The following is a 22,803-nucleotide window of genomic DNA, read 5'->3' as shown; positions in this document are numbered from 1 at the left end:
TTCGTGATGACATCATCGTGATGATATCATAGTGGGTTCATGATGACATCATCACAATAGGTTCATGATGACATCATCATGATGACATCATAATGGGTTCGTGATGACTTCATCATCATAAAGGGTTCATGATGACATCATAATGGGTTCATGATGACATCATCATGATGACATCATAATGGGTTCATGATGACATGATCATGATGACATCATAATGTGTTCGTGATTACATCATCGTGATGACATCATAATGGGTTCATGATGACATCATCACAATAGGTTCATGATGACATCATAATGGGTTCGTGATGACTTCATCATCATAATGGGTTCATGATGACATCATAATGGGTTCATGATGACATCATAATAGGTTCATAATGGCATCATCACAATGGGTTCATGATGACATCATAATGGGTTCAGGATAACATCATCATGACAACATCATAATGGGTTCGTGATGACATCATCATAATGGGTTCATGATGACATCATGATGACATCATAATGGGTTCGTGATGTCTTCATCACCATAATGGGTTCATGATGACACGCTGGCAATAAATTGGAGGGAAACAAACTATATAGACCTTATGCTTTCCCACAGATTTTACATGTGCTTTTCAAGTGTTTTCTTGGTTTCATGTGTAATTTGGGCAGTACATGCAGTAAGCCCATCAGTACATTGCATGCAGCAAATACACTGTTTCCCTGTTTCACCTAAAACAATGGACTCAGTGTAGGGGACTTAGCTCAAATGGTAGAGCGCTCGCTTAGCATGCGAGAGGTAGCGGGATCGATGCCCGCATTCTCCAGTTACTTTATTTATACTTTATAAATTTTCAATAATGTTGTGCTTAACGCTGGCAATAAATTGGAGGGAAACAAACTATATAGACCGTATGCTGGCAATAAATTGGAGGGAAACAAACTATATAGACCTTATGATTTCCCACAGATTTTTCATGTGCTTTTCAAGTGTTTTCTTGGTTTCATGTGTAATTAGAACAGTACATGCAGCAAGCCCATCAGTACATTACATGCAGCAAATACACTGTTTCCCTGTTTCACCTAAAACATGCTACCCTATGTAGGGGAATTAGCTCAAATGGTAGTCCGCTCGCTTAGCATGCGAGAGGTAGCGGGATCGATGCCCGCATTCTCCAGTTACTTTATTTATACTTTATAAATTTTCAATAATGTTGTGCTTAACGCTGGCAATAAATTGGAGGGAAACAAACTATATAGACCGTATGCTGGCAATAAATTGGAGGGAAACAAACTATATAGACCTTATGATTTCCCACAGATTTTTCATGTGCTTTTCAAGTGTTTTCTTGGTTTCATGTGTAATTAGAACAGTACATGCAGCAAGCCCATCAGTACATTACATGCAGCAAATACGCTGTTTCCCTGTTTCACCTAAAACATGCCACACTATGTAGGGGAATTAGCTCAAATGGTAGAGCGCTCGCTTAGCATGCGAGAGGTAGCGGGATCGATGCCCGCATTCTCCAGTTACTTTATTTATACTTTATAAATTTTCAATAATGTTGTGCTTAACACTGGCAATAAATTGGAGGGAAACAAACTATATAGACCTTATGATGGCAATAAATTGGAGGGAAACAAACTATATAGACCCTATGATTTCCCACAGACTTTTCATGTGCTTTTCAAGTGTTTTCTTGGTTTCATGTGTAATTAGAACAGTACATGCAGCAAGTCCATCAGTACATTACATGCAGCAAATACACTGTTTCCCTGTTTCACCTAAAACATGCCACTCTATGTAGGGGAATTAGCTCAAACGGTAGAGCGCTCGCTTTGCATGCGAGAGGTAGCGGGATCGATGCCCGCATTCTCCAGTTACTTTATTTATACTTCATAAATTTTCAATAATGTTGTGCTGAACGCTGGCTATAAATTGGAGGGAAACCAACTATATAGACCCTATGCTTTCCCACAGATTTTTCAACTTCACGAATAACTGTAGAATACAAAGGGAATTTAGTTCAAATGGTGGTGTGCTCGCTTAGCATGCGAGGGGTAGTTGGTTCAATGACCGTGTTCTCTAAGTGTTTTCTTGGTTTCATGTGTAATTAGAGCAGTACAAGCAGCAAGCTTAATGGTACATTACATGAAGCAAATACACTGTTTCCCTGTTTCATCATGTTTCCATGACATGGCAATATCATAATGGGTTCATGATGACATCATCACAATGGGTTCATGATGACATCATCATGATGACATCATAATGGGTTCATGATGACTTCATCATCATAATGGGTTTATGATGACATTATCATGACGACATCATGAAGGGTTCGTGATGACATCATCATAAAGGGTTCATGATGACATCATAATGGGTTCATGATGACATCATCATGATGACATCATAATGGGTTCGTGGTGACTTCATTACAATGGGTTCATGATGACATCATCATGACGAAATCATAGTGGGATCATGATTACAGCATCATAATGGGTTCGTGATGACATCATCATGATGACATCATAATGGGTTCGTGATGACATCATCATGATGACATCATAATGGGTTCGTGATGACATCATCATGATGACATCAGAATGGGTCCGTGATGACATCATCATGACATCATAATGTGTTCGTGATGACATCATCATGATGACATCATAATGGGTTCGTGATGACTTCATCATCATAAAGGGTTCATGATGACATCATAATGGGTTCATGATGACATCATCATGATGACATCATAATGGGTTCATGATGACATGATCATGATGACATCATAATGTGTTCGTGATTACATCATCGTGATGACATCATAATGGGTTCATGATGACATCATCACAATAGGTTCATGATGACATCATCATGATGACATCATAATGGGTTCGTGATGACTTCATCATCATAATGGGTTCATGATGACATCATAATGGGTTCATGATGACATCATAATAGGTTCATAATGGCATCATCACAATGGGTTCATGATGACATCATAATGGGTTCAGGATAACATCATCATGACAACATCATAATGGGTTCATGATGACATCATCATAATGGGTTCATGATGACATCATGATGACATCATAATGGGTTCGTGATGTCTTCATCACCATAATGGGTTCATGATGACACGCTGGCAATAAATTGGAGGGAAACAAACTATATAGACCTTATGCTTTCCCACAGATTTTACATGTGCTTTTCAAGTGTTTTCTTGGTTTCATGTGTAATTTGGGCAGTACATGCAGTAAGCCCATCAGTACATTGCATGCAGCAAATACACTGTTTCCCTGTTTCACCTAAAACAATGGACTCAGTGTAGGGGAATTAGCTCAAATGGTAGAGCGCTCGCTTAGCATGCGAAAGGTAGCGGGATCGATGCCCGCCTTCTCCAGTTACTTTATTTATACTTTATAAATTTTCAATAATGTTGTGCTTAACGCTGGCAATAAATTGGAGGGAAACAAACTATATAGACCGTATGCTGCCAATAAATTGGAGGGAAACAAACTATATAGACCTTATGATTTCCCACAGATTTTTCATGTGCTTTTCAAGTGTTTTCTTGGTTTCATGTGTAATTAGAACAGTACATGCAGCAAGCCCATCAGTACATTACATGCAGCAAATACACTGTTTCCCTGTTTCACCTAAAAAATGCCACACTATGTAGGGGAATTAGCTCAAATGGTAGAGCGCTCGCTTAGCATGCGAGAGGTAGCGGGATCGATGCCCGCATTCTCCAGTTACTTTATTTATACTTTATAAATTTTCAATAATGTTGTGCTTAACACTGGCAATAAATTGGAGGGAAACAAACTATATAGACCTTATGATGGCAATAAATTGGAGGGAAACAAACTATATAGACCTTATGATTTCCCACAGACTTTTCATGTGCTTTTCAAGTGTTTTCTTGGTTTCATGTGTAATTAGAACAGTACATGCAGCAAGCCCATCAGTACATTACATGCAGCAAATACACTGTTTCCCTGTTTCACCTAAAACATGCCACTCTATGTAGGGGAATTAGCTCAAACGGTAGAGCGCTCGCTTTGCATGCGAGAGGTAGCGGGATCGATGCCCGCATTCTCCAGTTACTTTATTTATACTTCATAAATTTTCAATAATGTTGTGCTGAACGCTGGCTATAAATTGGAGGGAAACCAACTATATAGACCCTATGCTTTCCCACAGATTTTTCAACTTCACGAATAACTGTAGAATACAAAGGGAATTTAGTTCAAATGGTGGTGTGCTCGCTTAGCATGCGAGGGGTAGTTGGTTCAATGACCGTGTTCTCTAAGTGTTTTCTTGGTTTCATGTGTAATTAGAGCAGTACAAGCAGCAAGCTTAATGGTACATTACATGAAGCAAATACACTGTTTCCCTGTTTCATCATGTTTCCCTGACATCATCATGGCAAGATCATAATGGGTTCACGATGACATCATCACAATGGGTTCATGATGACATCATCATGATGACATCATAATGGGTTCATGATGACTTCATCATCATAATGGGTTTATGATGACATTATCATGACGACATCATGAAGGGTTCGTGATGACATCATCATAAAGGGTTCATGATGACATCATAATGGGTTCATGATGACATCATCATGATGACATCATAATGGGTTCGTGGTGACTTCATTACAATGGGTTCATGATGACATCATCATGACGAAATCATAGTGGGATCATGATTACAGCATCATAATGGGTTCGTGATGACATCATCATGATGACATCATAATGGGTTCGTGATGACATCATCATGATGACATCATAATGGGTTCGTGATGACATCATCATGATGACATCATAATGGGTCCGTGATGACATCATCATGACATCATAATGTGTTCGTGATGACATCATCGTGATGATATCATAGTGGGTTCATGATGACATCATCACAATAGGTTCATGATGACATCATCATGATGACATCATAATGGGTTCGTGATGACTTCATCATCATAAAGGGTTCATGATGACATCATAATCGGTTCATGATGACATCATCATGATGACATCATAATGGGTTCATGATGACATCATCATGATGACATCATAATGTGTTCGTGATTACATCATCGTGATGACATCATAATGGGTTCATGATGACATCATCACAATAGGTTCATGATGACATCATCATGATGACATCATAATGGGTTCGTGATGACTTCATCATCATAATGGGTTCATGATGACATCATAATGGGTTCATGATGACATCATAATAGGTTCATAATGGCATCATCACAATGGGTTCATGATGACATCATAATGGGTTCAGGATAACATCATCATGACAACATCATAATGGGTTCATGATGACATCATCATAATGGGTTCATGATGACATCATGATGACATCATAATGGGTTCGTGATGTCTTCATCACCATAATGGGTTCATGATGACACGCTGGCAATAAATTGGAGGGAAACAAACTATATAGACCTTATGCTTTCCCACAGATTTTACATGTGCTTTTCAAGTGTTTTCTTGGTTTCATGTGTAATTTGGGCAGTACATGCAGTAAGCCCATCAGTACATTGCATGCAGCAAATACACTGTTTCCCTGTTTCACCTAAAACAATGGACTCAGTGTAGGGGACTTAGCTCAAATGGTAGAGCGCTCGCTTAGCATGCGAGAGGTAGCGGGATCGATGCCCGCATTCTCCATTTACTTTATTTATACTTTATAAATTTTCAATAATGTTGTGCTTAACGCTGGCAATAAATTGGAGGGAAACAAACTATATAGACCGTATGCTGGCAATAAATTGGAGGGAAACAAACTATATAGACCTTATGATTTCCCACAGATTTTTCATGTGCTTTTCAAGTGTTTTCTTGGTTTCATGTGTAATTAGAACAGTACATGCAGCAAGCCCATCAGTACATTACATGCAGCAAATACACTGTTTCCCTGTTTCACCTAAAACATGCCACCCTATGTAGGGGAATTAGCTCAAATGGTAGAGCGCTCGCTTAGCATGCGAGAGGTAGCGGGATCGATGCCCGCATTCTCCAGTTACTTTATTTATACTTTATAAATTTTCAATAATGTTGTGCTTAACGCTGGCAATAAATTGGAGGGAAACAAACTATATAGACCGTATGCTGGCAATAAATTGGAGGGAAACAAACTATATAGACCTTATGATTTCCCACAGATTTTTCATGTGCTTTTCAAGTGTTTTCTTGGTTTCATGTGTAATTAGAACAGTACATGCAGCAAGCCCATCAGTACATTACATGCAGCAAATACACTGTTTCCCTGTTTCACCTAAAACATGCCACACTATGTAGGGGAATTAGCTCAAATGGTAGAGCGCTCGCTTAGCATGCGAGAGGTAGCGGGATCGATGCCCGCATTCTCCAGTTACTTTATTTATACTTTATAAATTTTCAATAATGTTGTGCTTAACACTGGCAATAAATTGGAGGGAAACAAACTATATAGACCTTATGATGGCAATAAATTGGAGGGAAACAAACTATATAGACCTTATGATTTCCCACAGACTTTTCATGTGCTTTTCAAGTGTTTTCTTGGTTTCATGTGTAATTAGAACAGTACATGCAGCAAGCCCATCAGTACATTACATGCAGCAAATACACTGTTTCCCTGTTTCACCTAAAACATGCCACTCTATGTAGGGGAATTAGCTCAAACGGTAGAGCGCTCGCTTTGCATGCGAGAGGTAGCGGGATCGATGCCCGCATTCTCCAGTTACTTTATTTATACTTCATAAATTTTCAATAATGTTGTGCTGAACGCTGGCTATAAATTGGAGGGAAACCAACTATATAGACCCTATGCTTTCCCACAGATTTTCCAACTTCACGAATAACTGTAGAATACAAAGGGAATTTAGTTCAAATGGTGGTGTGCTCGCTTAGCATGCGAGGGGTAGTTGGTTCAATGACCGTGTTCTCTAAGTGTTTTCTTGGTTTCATGTGTAATTAGAGCAGTACAAGCAGCAAGCTTAATGGTACATTACATGAAGCAAATACACTGTTTCCCTGTTTCATCATGTTTCCCTGACATCATCATGGCAAGATCATAATGGGTTCATGATGACATCATCACAATGGGTTCATGATGACATCATCATGATGACATCATAATGGGTTCATGATGACTTCATCATCATAATGGGTTTATGATGACATTATCATGACGACATCATGAAGGGTTCGTGATGACATCATCATAAAGGGTTCATGATGACATCATAATGGGTTCATGATGACATCATCATGATGACATCATAATGGGTTCGTGGTGACTTCATTACAATGGGTTCATGATGACATCATCATGACGAAATCATAGTGGGATCATGATTACAGCATCATAATGGGTTCGTGATGACATCATCATGATGACATCATAATGGGTTCGTGATGAAATCATCATGATGACATCATAATGGGTTCGTGATGACATCATCATGATGACATCAGAATGGGTCCGTGATGACATCATCATGACATCATAATGTGTTCGTGATGACATCATCGTGATGATATCATAGTGGGTTCATGATGACATCATCACAATAGGTTCATGATGACATCATCATGATGACATCATAATGGGTTCGTGATGACTTCATCATCATAAAGGGTTCATGATGACATCATAATGGGTTCATGATGACATCATCATAATGGGTTCATGATGACATCATCATGATGACATCATAATGGGTTCATGATGACATGATCATGATGACATCATAATGTGTTCGTGATTACATCATCGTGATGACATCATAATGGGTTCATGATGACATCATCACAATAGGTTCATGATGACATCATCATGATGACATCATAATGGGTTCGTGATGACTTCATCATCATAATGGGTTCATGATGACATCATAATGGGTTCATGATGACATCATAATAGGTTCATAATGGCATCATCACAATGGGTTCATGATGACATCATAATGGGTTCAGGATAACATCATCATGACAACATCATAATGGGTTCATGATGACATCATCATAATGGGTTCATGATGACATCATGATGACATCATAATGGGTTCGTGATGTCTTCATCACCATAATGGGTTCATGATGACACGCTGGCAATAAATTGGAGGGAAACAAACTATATAGACCTTATGCTTTCCCACAGATTTTACATGTGCTTTTCAAGTGTTTTCTTGGTTTCATGTGTAATTTGGGCAGTACATGCAGTAAGCCCATCAGTACATTGCATGCAGCAAATACACTGTTTCCCTGTTTCACCAAAAGCAATGGACTCAGTGTAGGGGAATTAGCTCAAATGGTAGAGCGCTCGCTTAGCATGCGAGAGGTAGCGGGATCGATGCCCGCATTCTCCAGTTACTTTATTTATACTTTATAAATTTTCAATAATGTTGTGCTTAACGCTGGCAATAAATTGGAGGGAAACAAACTATATAGACCGTATGCTGGCAATAAATTGGAGGGAAACAAACTATATAGACCTTATGATTTCCCACAGATTTTTCATGTGCTTTTCAAGTGTTTTCTTGGTTTCATGTGTAATTAGAACAGTACATGCAGCAAGCCCATCAGTACATTACATGCAGCAAATACACTGTTTCCCTGTTTCACCTAAAACATGCCACCCTATGTAGGGGAATTAGCTCAAATGGTAGAGCGCTCGCTTTGCATGCGAGCGGTAGCGGGATCGATGCCCGCATTCTCCAGTTACTTTATTTATACTTTATAAATTTTCAATAATGTTGTGCTTAACGCTGGCAATAAATTGGAGGGAAACAAACTATATAGACCTTATGATGGCAATAAATTGGAGGGAAACAAACTATATAGACCTTATGATTTCCCACAGACTTTTCATGTGCTTTTCAAGTGTTTTCTTGGTTTCATGTGTAATTAGAACAGTACATGCAGCAAGCCCATCAGTACATTACATGCAGCAAATACACTGTTTCCCTGTTTCACCTAAAACATGCCACTCTATGTAGGGGAATTAGCTCAAATGGTAGAGCGCTCGCTTTGCATGCGAGAGGTAGCGGCATCGGTGCCCGCGTTCTCCAGTTACTTTGTTTCTACTTTATAAATTTTCAATAATGTTGTGCTGAACGCTGGCTATAAATTGGAGGGAAACAAACTATATAGACCCTATGCTTTCCCACAGATTTTTCAACTTCACGAATAACTGTAGAATACAAAGGGGATTTAGTTCAAATGGTGGTGTGCTCGCTTAGCATGCGAGGGTTCAATGACCGTGTTCTCTAAGTGTTTTCTTGGTTTCATGTGTAATTAGAGCAGTACAAGCAGCAAGCTTAATGGTACATTACATGAAGCAAATACACTGTTTCCCTGTTTCATCATGTTTCCCTGACATCATCATGGCAATATCTTAATGGGTTCATGATGACATCATCATGATGACATCATAATGGGTTCATGATGACTTCATCATCATAATGGGTTTATGATGACATTATCATGACGACATCATGAAGGGTTCGTGATGACATCATCATAAAGGGTTCATGATGACATCATAATGGGTTCATGATGACATCATCATGATGACATCATAATGGGTTCGTGGTGACTTCATTACAATGGGTTCATGATGACATCATCATGACGAAATCATAGTGGGATCATGATTACAGCATCATAATGGGTTCGTGATGACATCATCATGATGACATCATAATGGGTTCGTGATGACATCATCATGATGACATCATAATGGGTTCGTGATGACATCATCATGATGACATCATAATGGGTCCGTGATGACATCATCATGACATCATAATGTGTTCGTGATGACATCATCGTGATGATATCATAGTGGGTTCATGATGACATCATCACAATAGGTTCATGATGACATCATCATGATGACATCATAATGGGTTCGTGATGACTTCATCATCATAAAGGGTTCATGATGACATCATAATCGGTTCATGATGACATCATCATGATGACATCATAATGGGTTCATGATGACATCATCATGATGACATCATAATGTGTTCGTGATTACATCATCGTGATGACATCATAATGGGTTCATGATGACATCATCACAATAGGTTCATGATGACATCATCATGATGACATCATAATGGGTTCGTGATGACTTCATCATCATAATGGGTTCATGATGACATCATAATGGGTTCATGATGACATCATAATAGGTTCATAATGGCATCATCACAATGGGTTCATGATGACATCATAATGGGTTCAGGATAACATCATCATGACAACATCATAATGGGTTCATGATGACATCATCATAATGGGTTCATGATGACATCATGATGACATCATAATGGGTTCGTGATGTCTTCATCACCATAATGGGTTCATGATGACACGCTGGCAATAAATTGGAGGGAAACAAACTATATAGACCTTATGCTTTCCCACAGATTTTACATGTGCTTTTCAAGTGTTTTCTTGGTTTCATGTGTAATTTGGGCAGTACATGCAGTAAGCCCATCAGTACATTGCATGCAGCAAATACACTGTTTCCCTGTTTCACCTAAAACCATGGACTCAGTGTAGGGGAATTAGCTCAAATGGTAGAGCGCTCGCTTAGCATGCGAAAGGTAGCGGGATCGATGCCCGCCTTCTCCAGTTACTTTATTTATACTTTATAAATTTTCAATAATGTTGTGCTTAACGCTGGCAATAAATTGGAGGGAAACAAACTATATAGACCGTATGCTGCCAATAAATTGGAGGGAAACAAACTATATAGACCTTATGATTTCCCACAGATTTTTCATGTGCTTTTCAAGTGTTTTCTTGGTTTCATGTGTAATTAGAACAGTACATGCAGCAAGCCCATCAGTACATTACATGCAGCAAATACACTGTTTCCCTGTTTCACCTAAAAAATGCCACACTATGTAGGGGAATTAGCTCAAATGGTAGAGCGCTCGCTTAGCATGCGAGAGGTAGCGGGATCGATGCCCGCATTCTCCAGTTACTTTATTTATACTTTATAAATTTTCAATAATGTTGTGCTTAACACTGGCAATAAATTGGAGGGAAACAAACTATATAGACCTTATGATGGCAATAAATTGGAGGGAAACAAACTATATAGACCTTATGATTTCCCACAGACTTTTCATGTGCTTTTCAAGTGTTTTCTTGGTTTCATGTGTAATTAGAACAGTACATGCAGCAAGCCCATCAGTACATTACATGCAGCAAATACACTGTTTCCCTGTTTCACCTAAAACATGCCACTCTATGTAGGGGAATTAGCTCAAACGGTAGAGCGCTCGCTTTGCATGCGAGAGGTAGCGGGATCGATGCCCGCATTCTCCAGTTACTTTATTTATACTTCATAAATTTTCAATAATGTTGTGCTGAACGCTGGCTATAAATTGGAGGGAAACCAACTATATAGACCCTATGCTTTCCCACAGATTTTTCAACTTCACGAATAACTGTAGAATACAAAGGGAATTTAGTTCAAATGGTGGTGTGCTCGCTTAGCATGCGAGGGGTAGTTGGTTCAATGACCGTGTTCTCTAAGTGTTTTCTTGGTTTCATGTGTAATTAGAGCAGTACAAGCAGCAAGCTTAATGGTACATTACATGAAGCAAATACACTGTTTCCCTGTTTCATCATGTTTCCCTGACATCATCATGGCAATATCATAATGGGTTCATGATGACATCATCACAATGGGTTCATGATGACATCATCATGATGACATCATAATGGGTTCATGATGACTTCATCATCATAATGGGTTTATGATGACATTATCATGACGACATCATGAAGGGTTCGTGATGACATCATCATAAAGGGTTCATGATGACATCATAATGGGTTCATGATGACATCATCATGATGACATCATAATGGGTTCGTGGTGACTTCATTACAATGGGTTCATGATGACATCATCATGACGAAATCATAGTGGGATCATGATTACAGCATCATAATGGGTTCGTGATGACATCATCATGATGACATCATAATGGGTTCGTGATGACATCATCATGATGACATCATAATGGGTTCGTGATGACATCATCATGATGACATCAGAATGGGTCCGTGATGACATCATCATGACATCATAATGTGTTCGTGATGACATCATCGTGATGATATCATAGTGGGTTCATGATGACATCATCACAATAGGTTCATGATGACATCATCATGATGACATCATAATGGGTTCGTGATGACTTCATCATCATAAAGGGTTCATGATGACATCATAATGGGTTCATGATGACATCATCATGATGACATCATAATGGGTTCATGATGACATGATCATGATGACATCATAATGTGTTCGTGATTACATCATCGTGATGACATCATAATGGGTTCATGATGACATCATCACAATAGGTTCATGATGACATCATCATGATGACATCATAATGGGTTCGTGATGACTTCATCATCATAATGGGTTCATGATGACATCATAATGGGTTCATGATGACATCATAATAGGTTCATAATGGCATCATCACAATGGGTTCATGATGACATCATAATGGGTTCAGGATAACATCATCATGACAACATCATAATGGGTTCATGATGACATCATCATAATGGGTTCATGATGACATCATGATGACATCATAATGGGTTCGTGATGTCTTCATCACCATAATGGGTTCATGATGACACGCTGGCAATAAATTGGAGGGAAACAAACTATATAGACCTTATGCTTTCCCACAGATTTTACATGTGCTTTTCAAGTGTTTTCTTGGTTTCATGTGTAATTTGGGCAGTACATGCAGTAAGCCCATCAGTACATTGCATGCAGCAAATACACTGTTTCCCTGTTTCACCAAAAGCAATGGACTCAGTGTAGGGGAATTAGCTCAAATGGTAGAGCGCTCGCTTAGCATGCGAGAGGTAGCGGGATCGATGCCCGCATTCTCCAGTTACTTTATTTATACTTTATAAATTTTCAATAATGTTGTGCTTAACGCTGGCAATAAATTGGAGGGAAACAAACTATATAGACCGTATGCTGGCAATAAATTGGAGGGAAACAAACTATATAGACCTTATGATTTCCCACAGATTTTTCATGTGCTTTTCAAGTGTTTTCTTGGTTTCATGTGTAATTAGAACAGTACATGCAGCAAGCCCATCAGTACATTACATGCAGCAAATACACTGTTTCCCTGTTTCACCTAAAACATGCCACCCTATGTAGGGGAATTAGCTCAAATGGTAGAGCGCTCGCCTTGCATGCGAGAGGTAGCGGGATCGATGCCCGCATTCTCCAGTTACTTTATTTATACTTTATAAATTTTCAATAATGTTGTGCTTAACGCTGGCAATAAATTGGAGGGAAACAAACTATATAGACCTTATGATGGCAATAAATTGGAGGGAAACAAACTATATAGACCTTATGATTTCCCACAGACTTTTCATGTGCTTTTCAAGTGTTTTCTTGGTTTCATGTGTAATTAGAACAGTACATGCAGCAAGCCCATCAGTACATTACATGCAGCAAATACACTGTTTCCCTGTTTCACCTAAAACATGCCACTCTATGTAGGGGAATTAGCTCAAATGGTAGAGCGCTCGCTTTGCATGCGAGAGGTAGCGGGATCGATGCCCGCGTTCTCCAGTTACTTTGTTTCTACTTTATAAATTTTCAATAATGTTGTGCTGAACGCTGGCTATAAATTGGAGGGAAACAAACTATATAGACCCTATGCTTTCCCACAGATTTTTCAACTTCACGAATAACTGTAGAATACAAAGGGGATTTAGTTCAAATGGTGGTGTGCTCGCTTAGCATGCGAGGGGTAGTTGGTTCAATGACCGTGTTCTCTAAGTGTTTTCTTGGTTTCATGTGTAATTAGAGCAGTACAAGCAGCTAGCTTAATGGTACATTACATGAAGCAAATACACTGTTTCCCTGTTTCATCATGTTTCCCTGACATCATCATGGCAATATCTTAATGGGTTCATGATGACATCATCATGATGACATCATAATGGGTTCATGATGACTTCATCATCATAATGGGTTTATGATGACATTATCATGACGACATCATGAAGGGTTCGTGATGACATCATCATAAAGGGTTCATGATAACATCATAATGGGTTCATGATGACATCATCATGATGACATCATAATGGGTTCGTGGTGACTTCATTACAATGGGTTCATGATGACATCATCATGACGAAATCATAGTGGGATCATGATTACAGCATCATAATGGGTTCGTGATGACATCATCATGATGACATCATAATGGGTTCGTGATGACATCATCATGATGACATCATAATGGGTTCGTGATGACATCATCATGATGACATCATAATGGGTCCGTGATGACATCATCATGACATCATAATGTGTTCGTGATGACATCATCGTGATGATATCATAGTGGGTTCATGATGACATCATCACAATAGGTTCATGATGACATCATCATGATGACATCATAATGGGTTCGTGATGACTTCATCATCATAAAGGGTTCATGATGACATCATAATCGGTTCATGATGACATCATCATGATGACATCATAATGGGTTCATGATGACATCATCATGATGACATCATAATGTGTTCGTGATTACATCATCGTGATGACATCATAATGGGTTCATGATGACATCATCACAATAGGTTCATGATGACATCATCATGATGACATCATAATGGGTTCGTGATGACTTCATCATCATAATGGGTTCATGATGACATCATAATGGGTTCATGATGACATCATAATAGGTTCATAATGGCATCATCACAATGGGTTCATGATGACATCATAATGGGTTCAGGATAACATCATCATGACAACATCATAATGGGTTCGTGATGACATCATCATAATGGGTTCATGATGACATCATGATGACATCATAATGGGTTCGTGATGTCTTCATCACCATAATGGGTTCATGATGACACGCTGGCAATAAATTGGAGGGAAACAAACTATATAGACCTTATGCTTTCCCACAGATTTTACATGTGCTTTTCAAGTGTTTTCTTGGTTTCATGTGTAATTTGGGCAGTACATGCAGTAAGCCCATCAGTACATTGCATGCAGCAAATACACTGTTTCCCTGTTTCACCTAAAACAATGGACTCAGTGTAGGGGACTTAGCTCAAATGGTAGAGCGCTCGCTTAGCATGCGAGAGGTAGCGGGATCGATGCCCGCATTCTCCAGTTACTTTATTTATACTTTATAAATTTTCAATAATGTTGTGCTTAACGCTGGCAATAAATTGGAGGGAAACAAACTATATAGACCGTATGCTGGCAATAAATTGGAGGGAAACAAACTATATAGACCTTATGATTTCCCACAGATTTTTCATGTGCTTTTCAAGTGTTTTCTTGGTTTCATGTGTAATTAGAACAGTACATGCAGCAAGCCCATCAGTACATTACATGCAGCAAATACACTGTTTCCCTGTTTCACCTAAAACATGCCACCCTATGTAGGGGAATTAGCTCAAATGGTAGACCGCTCGCTTAGCATGCGAGAGGTAGCGGGATCGATGCCCGAATTCTCCAGTTACTTTATTTATACTTTATGAATTTTCAATAATGTTGTGCTTAACGCTGGCAATAAATTGGAGGGAAACAAACTATATAGACCGTATGCTGGCAATAAATTGGAGGGAAACAAACTATATAGACCTTATGATTTCCCACAGATTTTTCATGTGCTTTTCAAGTGTTTTCTTGGTTTCATGTGTAATTAGAACAGTACATGCAGCAAGCCCATCAGTACATTACATGCAGCAAATACACTGTTTCCCTGTTTCACCTAAAACATGCCACACTATGTAGGGGAATTAGCTCAAATGGTAGAGCGCTCGCTTAGCATGCGAGAGGTAGCGGGATCGATGCCCGCATTCTCCAGTTACTTTATTTATACTTTATAAATTTTCAATAATGTTGTGCTTAACACTGGCAATAAATTGGAGGGAAACAAACTATATAGACCTTATGATGGCAATAAATTGGAGGGAAACAAACTATATAGACCTTATGATTTCCCACAGACTTTTCATGTGCTTTTCAAGTGTTTTCTTGGTTTCATGTGTAATTAGAACAGTACATGCAGCAAGCCCATCAGTACATTACATGCAGCAAATACACTGTTTCCCTGTTTCACCTAAAACATGCCACTCTATGTAGGGGAATTAGCTCAAACGGTAGAGCGCTCGCTTTGCATGCGAGAGGTAGCGGGATCGATGCCCGCATTCTCCAGTTACTTTATTTATACTTCATAAATTTTCAATAATGTTGTGCTGAACGCTGGCTATAAATTGGAGGGAAACCAACTATATAGACCCTATGCTTTCCCACAGATTTTTCAACTTCACGAATAACTGTAGAATACAAAGGGAATTTAGTTCAAATGGTGGTGTGCTCGCTTAGCATGCGAGGGGTAGTTGGTTCAATGACCGTGTTCAATAAGTGTTTTCTTGGTTTCATGTGTAATTAGAGCAGTACAAGCAGCAAGCTTAATGGTACATTACATGAAGCAAATACACTGTTTCCCTGTTTCATCATGTTTCCCCGACATCATCATGGCAAGATCATAATGGGTTCATGATGACATCATCACAATGGGTTCATGATGACATCATCATGATGACATCATAATGGGTTCATGATGACTTCATCATCATAATGGGTTTATGATGACATTATCATGACGACATCATGAAGGGTTCGTGATGACATCATCATAAAGGGTTCATGATGACATCATAATGGGTTCATGATGACATCATCATGATGACATCATAATGGGTTCGTGGTGACTTCATTACAATGGGTTCATGATGACATCATCATGACGAAATCATAGTGGGATCATGATTACAGCATCATAATGGGTTCGTGATGACATCATCATGATGACATCATAATGGGTTCGTGATGACATCATCATGATGACATCATAATGGGTTCGTGATGACATCATCATGATGACATCATAATGGGTCCGTGATGACATCATCATGACATCATAATGTGTTCGTGATGACATCATCGTGATGATATCATAGTGGGTTCATGATGACATCATCACAATAGGTTCATGATGACATCATCATGATGACATCATAATGGGTTGGTGATGACTTCATCATCATAAAGGGTTCATGATGACATCATAATCGGTTCATGATGACATCATCATGATGACATCATAATGGGTTCATGATGACATCATCATGATGACATCATAATGTGTTCGTGATTACATCATCGTGATGACATCATAATGGGTTCATGATGACATCATCACAATAGGTTCATGATGACATCATCATGATGACATCATAATGGGTTCGTGATGACTTCATCATCATAATGGGTTCATGATGACATCATAATGGGTTCATGATGACATCATAATAGGTTCATAATGGCATCATCACAATGGGTTCATGATGACATCATAATGGGTTCAGGATAACATCATCATGACAACATCATAATGGGTTCATGATGACATCATCATAATGGGTTCATGATGACATCATGATGACATCATAATGGGTTCGTGATGTCTTCATCACCATAATGGGTTCATGATGACACGCTGGCAATAAATTGGAGGGAAACAAACTATATAGACCTTATGCTTTCCCACAGATTTTACATGTGCTTTTCAAGTGTTTTCTTGGTTTCATGTGTAATTTGGGCAGTACATGCAGTAAGCCCATCAGTACATTGCATGCAGCAAATACACTGTTTCCCTGTTTCACCTAAAACAATGGACTCAGTGTAGGGGACTTAGCTCAAATGGTAGAGCGCTCGCTTAGCATGCGAGAGGTAGCGGGATCGATGCCCGCATTCTCCAGTTACTTTATTTATACTTTATAAATTTTCAATAATGTTGTGCTTAACACTGGCAATAAATTGGAGGGAAACAAACTATATAGACCTTATGATAGTGGGATCATGATTACAGCATCATAATGGATTCGTGATGACATCATCATGATGACATCATAATGGGTTCGTGATGACATCATCATGATGACATCATAATGGGTTCGTGATGACATCATCATGATGACATCAGAATGGGTCCGTGATGACATCATCATGACATCATAATGTGTTCGTGATGACATCATCTTGATGATATCATAGTGGGTTCATGATGACATCATCACAATAGGTTCATGATGACATCATCATGATGACATCATAATGGGTTCGTGATGACTTCATCATCATAAAGGGTTCATGATGACATCATAATCGGTTCATGATGACATCATCATGATGACATCATAATGGGTTCATGATGACATGATCATGATGACATCATAATGTGTTCGTGATGACATCATCGTGATGACATCATAATGGGTTCATGATGACATCATCACAATAGGTTCATGATGACATCATCATGATGACATCATAATGGGTTCGTGATGACTTCATCATCATAATGGGTTCATGATGACATCATAATGGGTTCATGATGACATCATAATAGGTTCATAATGGCAGCATCACAATGGGTTCATGATGACATCATAATGGGTTCAGGATAACATCATCATGACAACATCATAATGGGTTCATGATGACATCATCATAATGGGTTCATGATGACATCATGATGACATCATAATGGGTTCGTGATGTCTTCATCACCATAATGGGTTCATGATGACACGCTGGCAATAAATTGGAGGGAAACAAACTATATAGACCTTATGCTTTCCCACAGATTTTACATGTGCTTTTCAAGTGTTTTCTTGGTTTCATGTGTAATTTGGGCAGTACATGCAGTAAGCCCATCAGTACATTGCATGCAGCAAATACACTGTTTCCCTGTTTCACCTAAAACAATGGACTCAGTGTAGGGGAATTAGCTCAAATGGTAGAGCGCTCGCTTAGCATGCGAGAGGTAGCGGGATCGATGCCCGCATTCTCCAGTTACTTTATTTATACTTTATAAATTTTCAATAATGTTGTGCTTAACGCTGGCAATAAATTGGAGGGAAACAAACTATATAGACCGTATGCTGGCAATAAATTGGAGGGAAACAAACTATATAGACCTTATGATTTCCCACAGATTTTTCATGTGCTTTTCAAGTGTTTTCTTGGTTTCATGTGTAATTAGAACAGTACATGCAGCAAGCCCATCAGTACATTACATGCAGCAAATACACTGTTTCCCTGTTTCACCTAAAACATGCCACTCTATGTAGGGGAATTAGCTCAAACGGTAGAGCGCTCGCTTTGCATGCGAGAGGTAGCGGGATCGATGCCCGCATTCTCCAGTTACTTTATTTATACTTCATAAATTTTCAATAATGTTGTGCTGAACGCTGGCTATAAATTGGAGGGAAACCAACTATATAGACCCTATGCTTTCCCACAGATTTTTCAACTTCACGAATAACTGTAGAATACAAAGGGAATTTAGTTCAAATGGTGGTGTGCTCGCTTAGCATGCGAGGGGTAGTTGTTTCAAAGACCGTGTTCTCTAAGTGTTTTCTTGGTTTCATGTGTAATTAGAGCAGTACAAGCAGCAAGCTTAATGGTACATTACATGAAGCAAATACACTGTTTCCCTGTTTCATCATGTTTCCCTGACATCATCATGGCAAGATCATAATGGGTTCATGATGACATCATCACAATGGGTTCATGATGACATCATCATGATGACATCATAATGGGTTCATGATGACTTCATCATCATAATGGGTTTATGATGACATTATCATGACGACATCATGAAGGGTTCGTGATGACATCATCATAAAGGGTTCATGATGACATCATAATGGGTTCATGATGACATCATCATGATGACATCATAATGGGTTCGTGGTGACTTCATTACAATGGGTTCATGATGACATCATCATGACGAAATCATAGTGGGATCATGATTACAGCATCATAATGGGTTCGTGATGACATCATCATGATGACATCATAATGGGTTCGTGATGACATCATCATGATGACATCATAATGGGTCCGTGATGACATCATCATGACATCATAATGTGTTCGTGATGACATCATCGTGATGATATCATAGTGGGTTCATGATGACATCATCACAATAGGTTCATGATGACATCATCATGATGACATCATAATGGGTTCGTGATGACTTCATCATCATAAAGGGTTCATGATGACATCATAATCGGTTCATGATGACATCATCATGATGACATCATAATGGGTTCATGATGACATCATCATGATGACATCATAATGTGTTCGTGATTACATCATCGTGATGACATCATAATGGGTTCATGATGACATCATCACAATATGTTCATGATGACATCATCATGATGACATCATAATGGGTTCGTGATGACTTCATCATCATAATGGGTTCATGATGACATCATAATGGTTTCATGATGACATCATAATAGGTTCATAATGGCAGCATCACAATGGGTTCATGATGACATCATAATGGGTTCAGGATAACATCATCATGACAACATCATAATGGGTTCATGATGACATCATCATAATGGGTTCATGATGACATCATGATGACATCATAATGGGTTCGTGATGTCTTCATCACCATAATGGGTTCATGATGACACGCTGGCAATAAATTGGAGGGAAACAAACTATATAGACCTTATGCTTTCCCACAGATTTTACATGTGCTTTTCAAGTGTTTTCTTGGTTTCATGTGTAATTTGGGCAGTACATGCAGTAAGCCCATCAGTACATTGCATGCAGCAAATACACTGTTTCCCTGTTTCACCTAAAACAATGGACTCAGTGTAGGGGAATTAGCTCAAATGGTAGAGCGCTCGCTTAGCATGCGAGAGGTAGCGGGATCGATGCCCGCATTCTCCAGTTACTTTATTTATACTTTATAAATTTTCAATAATGTTGTGCTTAACGCTGGCAATAAATTGGAGGGAAACAAACTATATAGACCGTATGCTGGCAATAAATTGGAGGGAAACAAACTATATAGACCTTATGATTTCCCACAGATTTTTCATGTGCTTTTCAAGTGTTTTCTTGGTTTCATGTGTAATTAGAACAGTACATGCAGCAAGCCCATCAGTACATTACATGCAGCAAATACACTGTTTCCCTGTTTCACCTAAAACATGCCACACTATGTAGGGTAATTAGCTCAACTGGTAGAGTGCTCGCTTAGCATGCGAGAGGTAGCGGGATCGATGCCCGCATTCTCCAGTTACTTTATTTATACTTTATAAATTTTCAATAATGTAGTGCTTAACACTGGCAATAAATTGGAGGGAAACAAACTATATAGACCTTATGATGGCAATAAATTGGAGGGAAACAAACTATATAGACCTTATGATTTCCCACAGACTTTTCATGTGCTTTTCAAGTGTTTTCTTGGTTTCATGTGTAATTAGAACAGTACATGCAGCAAGCCCATCAGTACATTACATGCAGCAAATACACTGTTTCCCTGTTTCACCTAAAACATGCCACTCTATGTAGGGGAATTAGCTCAAATGGTAGAGCGTTCGCTTTGCATGCGAGAGGTAGCGGGATCGATGCCCGCGTTCTCAAGTTACTTTATTTATACTTTATAAATTTTCAATAATGTTGTGCTGAACGCTGGCTATAAATTGGAGGGAAACAAACTATATAGACCCTATGCTTTCCCACAGATTTTTCAACTTCACGAATAACTGTAGAATACAAAGGGGATTTAGTTCAAATGGTGGTGTGCTCGCTTAGCATGCGAGGGGTAGTTGGTTCAATGACCGTGTTCTCTAAGTGTTTTCTTGGTTTCATGTGTAATTAGAGCAGTACAAGCAGCAAGCTTAATGCTACATTACATGAAGCAAATACACTGTTTCCCTGTTTCATCATGTTTCCCTGACATCATCATGGCAATATCATAATGGGTTCATGATGACATCATCACAATGGGTTCATGATGACTGTGACGGGACCGACCTGTACCCCGACTGGGTACGCCCGCCGAACGTTGCTTCCTTCGCCCCATGGCCACCGGGGCACCAGAGATTAACCCCTTCACTGTCTGTGGCTAGCCGAAACTGAGCTACACAGGATGGCTATCGTCCTGAAAAGGACAATACGCGATCATAGCAGAGAACACAGCTCTTCAGGAACCTCGGCCGTACTGTAGTATACCGAAGTATAGCAATACAGCACCCTACCGCCCTAATAAGGGCAGCACCGAGGCTTACCTCAATAAAAAGACAGGACTCGTAGTGAGGTAAAACAGGAACTCTCTTTATTTGGGAACACAGGGGTATTTAAACAGTACAAAGGATTGAGTTACGTCCAATCGACACACAAGGGAATTGCGTCCAATAGACACAAGGGAATTGCGTCCAATAGACACAAGGGAATTACATCCTGCCCTCCTTTGCATATGACTGAGTATTAGCACTCAGCCCAGTAGGGGGTCTCTACTGTAGTCTGTGTAAGGAGGGAGGGGGCAGGACATGTGGCACCTGGACAGGGTAGCAAACAAGGGGAACAAAAGCACACACCATAATCACAACATATACAGGGAAATGCAGGTATCACAAACAAGAACTATCACAGACGGCACTGATTAACCCGGGGCCGTCACATCTCCCCCCCATAGTCCGGCAGACCCGACTAGACCCCTAACGGGTCGGCTTGGGGCTGTCCGGGAAAGATAGGTGGGCATTAGGTTGTCTCTG

The 22,803-nt window shown here is 39.2% G+C and overlaps 18 non-coding genes across 18 annotated transcripts; all 18 read left to right on the top strand.

Annotated features, from left to right (window-relative positions):
• The first annotated feature begins 1,447 nt into the window (after positions 1–1,447).
• TRNAA-AGC (transfer RNA alanine (anticodon AGC)) lies at positions 1,448–1,520 on the top strand. The gene has a single exon. It is a non-coding gene; the product is annotated as a tRNA-Ala (tRNA).
• Positions 1,521–1,798: 278 nt separating this feature from the next.
• Positions 1,799–1,871, top strand: TRNAA-UGC (transfer RNA alanine (anticodon UGC)). The gene has a single exon. It is a non-coding gene; the product is annotated as a tRNA-Ala (tRNA).
• A 1,820-nt stretch (positions 1,872–3,691) lies between these two features.
• Positions 3,692–3,764, top strand: TRNAA-AGC (transfer RNA alanine (anticodon AGC)). The gene has a single exon. It is a non-coding gene; the product is annotated as a tRNA-Ala (tRNA).
• Positions 3,765–4,042: 278 nt separating this feature from the next.
• On the top strand, positions 4,043–4,115 carry TRNAA-UGC (transfer RNA alanine (anticodon UGC)). The gene has a single exon. It is a non-coding gene; the product is annotated as a tRNA-Ala (tRNA).
• Positions 4,116–6,002: 1,887 nt separating this feature from the next.
• TRNAA-AGC (transfer RNA alanine (anticodon AGC)) lies at positions 6,003–6,075 on the top strand. Its single transcript has one exon. It is a non-coding gene; the product is annotated as a tRNA-Ala (tRNA).
• A 278-nt stretch (positions 6,076–6,353) lies between these two features.
• Positions 6,354–6,426, top strand: TRNAA-AGC (transfer RNA alanine (anticodon AGC)). Its single transcript has one exon. It is a non-coding gene; the product is annotated as a tRNA-Ala (tRNA).
• A 278-nt stretch (positions 6,427–6,704) lies between these two features.
• TRNAA-UGC (transfer RNA alanine (anticodon UGC)) lies at positions 6,705–6,777 on the top strand. Its single transcript has one exon. It is a non-coding gene; the product is annotated as a tRNA-Ala (tRNA).
• Positions 6,778–8,338: 1,561 nt separating this feature from the next.
• On the top strand, positions 8,339–8,411 carry TRNAA-AGC (transfer RNA alanine (anticodon AGC)). Its single transcript has one exon. It is a non-coding gene; the product is annotated as a tRNA-Ala (tRNA).
• Positions 8,412–8,689: 278 nt separating this feature from the next.
• Positions 8,690–8,762, top strand: TRNAA-UGC (transfer RNA alanine (anticodon UGC)). Its single transcript has one exon. It is a non-coding gene; the product is annotated as a tRNA-Ala (tRNA).
• A 2,205-nt stretch (positions 8,763–10,967) lies between these two features.
• TRNAA-AGC (transfer RNA alanine (anticodon AGC)) lies at positions 10,968–11,040 on the top strand. The gene has a single exon. It is a non-coding gene; the product is annotated as a tRNA-Ala (tRNA).
• A 278-nt stretch (positions 11,041–11,318) lies between these two features.
• On the top strand, positions 11,319–11,391 carry TRNAA-UGC (transfer RNA alanine (anticodon UGC)). Its single transcript has one exon. It is a non-coding gene; the product is annotated as a tRNA-Ala (tRNA).
• Positions 11,392–12,927: 1,536 nt separating this feature from the next.
• On the top strand, positions 12,928–13,000 carry TRNAA-AGC (transfer RNA alanine (anticodon AGC)). Its single transcript has one exon. It is a non-coding gene; the product is annotated as a tRNA-Ala (tRNA).
• A 278-nt stretch (positions 13,001–13,278) lies between these two features.
• On the top strand, positions 13,279–13,351 carry TRNAA-UGC (transfer RNA alanine (anticodon UGC)). Its single transcript has one exon. It is a non-coding gene; the product is annotated as a tRNA-Ala (tRNA).
• A 2,564-nt stretch (positions 13,352–15,915) lies between these two features.
• Positions 15,916–15,988, top strand: TRNAA-AGC (transfer RNA alanine (anticodon AGC)). The gene has a single exon. It is a non-coding gene; the product is annotated as a tRNA-Ala (tRNA).
• Positions 15,989–16,266: 278 nt separating this feature from the next.
• TRNAA-UGC (transfer RNA alanine (anticodon UGC)) lies at positions 16,267–16,339 on the top strand. Its single transcript has one exon. It is a non-coding gene; the product is annotated as a tRNA-Ala (tRNA).
• A 2,632-nt stretch (positions 16,340–18,971) lies between these two features.
• On the top strand, positions 18,972–19,044 carry TRNAA-AGC (transfer RNA alanine (anticodon AGC)). Its single transcript has one exon. It is a non-coding gene; the product is annotated as a tRNA-Ala (tRNA).
• Positions 19,045–19,322: 278 nt separating this feature from the next.
• On the top strand, positions 19,323–19,395 carry TRNAA-UGC (transfer RNA alanine (anticodon UGC)). The gene has a single exon. It is a non-coding gene; the product is annotated as a tRNA-Ala (tRNA).
• Positions 19,396–20,895: 1,500 nt separating this feature from the next.
• Positions 20,896–20,968, top strand: TRNAA-AGC (transfer RNA alanine (anticodon AGC)). The gene has a single exon. It is a non-coding gene; the product is annotated as a tRNA-Ala (tRNA).
• The last annotated feature ends 1,835 nt before the right edge of the window (positions 20,969–22,803 follow it).

The sequence above is a fragment of the Spea bombifrons genome, chromosome 5 (assembly GCF_027358695.1).
Source record: "Spea bombifrons isolate aSpeBom1 chromosome 5, aSpeBom1.2.pri, whole genome shotgun sequence".
Classification (NCBI taxonomy): domain Eukaryota; kingdom Metazoa; phylum Chordata; class Amphibia; order Anura; family Pelobatidae; genus Spea; species Spea bombifrons.
The sequence above is the reverse complement of the archived record's forward strand: the minus strand, read 5'-3'. Positions and strand labels throughout refer to the sequence as shown.